At 39.7% G+C, this 5,097-nt stretch overlaps 1 non-coding gene across 1 annotated transcript; it reads left to right on the forward strand.

Moving 5' to 3' along the window:
• The first annotated feature begins 759 nt into the window (after positions 1-759).
• Trnak-cuu (transfer RNA lysine (anticodon CUU)) lies at positions 760-832 on the forward strand. Its single transcript has one exon. It is a non-coding gene; the product is annotated as a tRNA-Lys (tRNA).
• The last annotated feature ends 4,265 nt before the right edge of the window (positions 833-5,097 follow it).

Raw genomic sequence — 5,097 nt, forward strand, 5'->3', positions numbered from 1 at the left:
GAAGTGAAAAATTGTGATGCCCTTTTGGTGGATTTTTTCTTTGATGAGTTTGTAGTGTCCTTTCCTATCACTTTTCATTAGTGTTTGTTTGCTTCTTAGGTTCTTTGCTTAGAATACCTTTTTCCATCCCTTTACCCTGAGATGATGTCCATTCTTGATGTTGAGGTGTATTTCTTGGATGCAGCAGAAAAACAGATCCTATTTTGACATCTCTTCTGTTACTATGTGTCTTTTTATTGGCCGAATTGAAGCCATTGATGTTGAGAGTTACCAGTGAGTAGAGTTTTTTTACTACTGTTATTTTTCTGTTGATATGTGTGCTTGTGTTTCCCTCTTTTGATTTACTGGGCTGGGATTATTTATTCCTTGTGTTTTCTTGGGTGTAGCTAACCTCTTTAGTGTAGTGGGTAGCCATTCCAGCTTTGTTCTGGAAGTTCCAACCCCCATTGAGACTTCGGCAACTGTCACGCCTACAAGGCGGGGCCAAGGGAGGCGCCTGGGGACCCGAGATCCGGATCGGCGAACGCTCGCTTGGTTCCAGGACGCTGGATGGTGGAGGTAGACAGAGGAGAGCTCCAGAGAACACCGCTGGACTGTGATACACCTTCCCCAGACCCCGCGACCTACCTATCCCTTAATTTGTAAGTTACGCCATTAAATAAATCTCCTTTTAACTACGTGGAGTGGCCTAAATAATTTCACCAATATCTGGCGCTCACGTGGGGCAAATCCCAAAAGCCTGGGTGGCTCCTGCCCTCAGCCCGGCTAGCTCAGTCGGTAGAGCATGAGACTCTTAATCTCAGGGTCGTGGGTTCGTGCCCCACGTTGGGCGCCAGATATTGGTGAAATTATTTAGGCCACTCCACGTAGTTAAAAGGAGATTTATTTAATGGCGTAACTTACAAATTAAGGGATAGGTAGGTCACGGGGTCTGGGGAAGGTGTATCACAGTCCAGCGGTGTTCTCTGGAGCTCTCCTCTGTCTACCTCCACCATCCAGCGTCCTGGAACCAAGCGAGCGTTCGCCGATCCGGATCTCGGGTCCCCAGGCGCCTCCCTTGGCCCCGCCTTGTAGGCGTGACAGTTGCCGAAGTCTCAATGGGGGTTGGAACTTCCAGAACAAAGCTGGAATGGCTACCCACTACACTTTAGATTGAAGTTTTTCTGCTTTAGGGCTGGATTTGTAGACAGACATAGCTTAAATATGGTTTATTCTGGAATATCTTATTTTATCCATCTATTGTGATTAAAACTTTTGCTGTCTATAGTATTCTAGACTGGCATCTGTGGTCTCTTAATGTTTATAGTACACATGCCTGCTCTGAGATGTCTTTCCCTGCACTGTAAATATGTGTTGCTTTGATTGGTTGATAAACAAAGCTGTTCGGCCAATGGCAAGGCAGAATAAGGTTAGGCAGTACATTCGAACTACAGAGAGGGGAGAAGAAAGGAGAATTAGAGAGACACTGCTAGCACCTGCCTGGAGAAGCAAGATGTGAAAGTCCTGGAAAGCCATGAAGCTGTGTTGCAAGGCATAGATTAATAGAAATGGGTTGAGTTAAGTTATAAGAGCTAGCTAGCAAGAAGCTTGAGCCATAGTCCATACAGTTTGTAATTAATATAAGCCTCTGAGTAATTATTTTATAAGTGGCTGCAGGACTGTGGGTAGGAGAGATTCATCTAGACGATGGGGCCAGGCAGGACCAGAGAAACATCTGGCTATACCTACCTGCCCAAGCCCTTCTGGATTTTGAAGTCTCCATTGAGAATCCAGGAATAATTCTGATAGGTCAGCCTTTATATGTTACTTGGTCTTTCACCCTTGCAGCTTTAATATTCTTTTTGTTCTGTACATTTAATAATTTGATTGGTATGTGCTATGGGGAACTTTTATTCTGGTTCAGTTTATATGGGTATGCTGCATACTTTTTGTACCTTGATAGACATCTTATTCAAGTTAGGAAAATTTTCTTCTATGATTGTGTTGAAAATATTTTATTTGCCTTTGACCTGTGTAACTTTCCACTCTATTCCTATTATTATTAGGTTTGAGTTTTTAAGCAAGTCTCAGATTTCCCAGATGGTTTTTGCCGGGATTTTTATAGATTTAACATTTTTTGAGTGAGGTATCTATTTAATATATCTTATATTCAGTTTCTGAGATTTTTTTCTTTTATCTCTTGTATCCTTGTTGGTTAGACTTGCCTCTGAGGTTCCTGTTCAGGTTCCTAATTTTTTCACTTCCAGATTTCCTTTAGTTTGGTTTTCTTTGCTGTTTCTATTTCCATTTTTGAGTCATAAACTATTTTATTCACATCTTTGTACTATATTTTTGTGTTTTTCATTGATTTCTTTAAGAGATTTATTCATTCCCTCTTTAAGGACCTCTATCATATCCATAAAGGCTATTTTATGGTCTTTGTTGTATGATTCAGCTATGTTGAGATTCTCAGGGCCTACTGTAGTATGATATACAATTTCATTCTTGCTAAGTTTTAGATAATCTTTATTAAACCATCTTATCAGAGTGAAAGATCAGAAATGGCTTAAAGATTATTTTACACCACTTAGGCTATGACAGAAAACTTGATAAAGGGATCTGTCTATTACTTAGAAGGCTCTGTGTGGCTTTTCCTGGGGAGGTGTGAACAAGCATCTGTGTACTCCACATAGGGAACCTACTACAGAACAAAGTAACAATTCTAGCAAAGTCCTACGTGCTGAGTTTATGAATTCATTGGGATTTCTTACAGTGATATGGGTCAGGTCTTTGTTTCAGAAACATGGAAGATTCAAAGGCAGGTACATCACCAGAAAGCCCACCCTAGCCTGGGTAATGAGTCATAAAATTACACCCTGAAATTCTCAGCTAGATTGTCCATTCACAGCTCAACCTGTCAGTTCTTGCCCAGAAGCTGTTGCTGCTTATGCAAACTCATAGGTGTGGAGTGTGAATCTTCTAAGTTTCAAACACATCCTGACACTTGTCAGTAGTTTCCTGAGTCTTAAAAGTTTTATTATATTTTATGTATTGCTTAAGTTTTGAGGAGACACCCCAAAATACAGGATACTTTAATTCAGAACAAACTGATACACAAGGGAAGTCAAAAACTTTCTAAGAAAGGATGCCAATATTTTTTAATCTATCATTGTAGTTAAGTGAATTCATCAGACCTTTGTGGCTATGGAGGACATACATGGCTTTTGAAAAGTCTCTTGTGATGACCATCATAGTACAAGGGATTTGTAAATTGTTACTTGTGATATAAATGACATCAATGACAGTACTTTTTGATGACTTTCAAATAATAACTTTAAACCACGTTCCATCGGCAAAGCCCAGAACAAACGTGTGTGCTGATCAGATACTTGCCTCTTAATGTTTCCTGTCACCTTCAGTTATTTATTTACTCTGAGTTATTTATTTTCATGCTGTATCAGCACCCATGATACAGTCATGGATGTTCATATGAAATGCTAGTTTGGCAAATGTGTAAGAATAATCCATTTTACAGTGTAATCCTTCACTGGGAAAATGATGACAGTTTTACTGAATTGGATACATAAAATAGTTTATAGTCAGAGGACATTGGAGGGCAAATCTCTAGTAGTGGTGATTATTCTTGCATGAGGTGCCTCACACATCAAGGAAATAAAATAATGGGATTATAGGAACAGTTAAAACGATAAATGAGTGTTCCAAAGCCATCGTGGGTTACTTTTCTTGGCTTCATTCTGGAATGCCACACTTAAAATTATGCATTGGGGGTAGGTGACAAGAGAGGAATACCCTGTGCGGTAGGAATCAGCTTGTGCTCCTTGCAAAGCCAGCTCTTGTGCACTGTGGCTGAAGATCGATTTGGATGATGCTTCTCATCAAGTCTGCACAATTTATTTCCTTTCACCTAAGTGGTCTTCATATCCTGGTGTCAACAGATCCATCTGTCATTGGTGTATCAACCATATTTCAGTCTGATAAGCCCTGCACTGAAAATCGCTTTACTTCAGGTGTGATTACAGCTACATCCCATAATTACTAAGTAATAAGAAACTAAGAATATCTTTGCTTCAACTGGATCTTCAAGAATTTATTCTCAGTTTTATTTAAGGGAATGGGGAGGAGAATGTGTTAGGAACCTCTGAACAGAGCTGAGATGTGGTCATAAGTTAGGTGGTTTGTTCAGACATTTCTTTCATAGGGGATAAATGAGCTGAGACTTTCACTCCTGGGCCAATTTAAAACATGTTTTTCCTCTTATGGCTCAGTAGAGAAATCTAAGAGCATGGTAATAATTGGTAGACAGGAGGTAAGGTGCATTTGAAGGGCTTGGTATCCTTTGCCACTATTTTGTTTCATTCTCCATCCTTCTCCTGACATACTTGAACATCAGTCATCAGCTCCTAGTTACATCAATGGTGTTCAACAACAGCTGTGTTGTGCTACAGTGAAGGGCTGGTGAGCTATGTTTTCATCTATAAGAACATAGGACATGTTCTATTGTCTTGAGGAACATTCATTAATCAGAAGGACAAATTCCTTTGGTTCCAAGCTTCATTATTTTATTCTACGTTGGGCTATTTTAATCAGCATACCAGGATCCTATAGCTGTCGCTTGTTTACACAACAGAAACCTACTCTAGGTATCACTCCTGACCCAGGCACACCATCCCGCATGTCACCTTCATTCTGCTTCATCTCACCTCTCTTGTAAGTTCTATTATCCATCACTAGACTGACAACTTTTTTTTTTTTTTTTGCATTTGACTCAAGCTTTCGTGCAGTACCATTCATACACAGCTTTCATAGATAGCCTTTCACAAATTGGACTGTTTTGTCAAAACACTAATGGCTTTTCCTTAGTCCCATAATGAAACCTAATCCTTCTGTCTGGTCAATACAAATCTAACCTTGTCCCTTGCTTTTCCTCAGTTGTTGCCCCTAGTGTTCTTTCATGAGTGGCTTGTGTCTAATCCATTGTTTCAACTGTTCCCATTATTATTCTGTTCCTTGAATCTTCCAAGATATTTGTCTCTTTAACTTGCCATTTGACTGTGTTTAATTTTTTTCTCATATCCTAATTTTTGAGTGACTGTCGTC

The sequence above is a fragment of the Peromyscus eremicus genome, chromosome 3 (genome assembly GCF_949786415.1).
Source record: "Peromyscus eremicus chromosome 3, PerEre_H2_v1, whole genome shotgun sequence".
NCBI lineage: Eukaryota > Metazoa > Chordata > Mammalia > Rodentia > Cricetidae > Peromyscus > Peromyscus eremicus.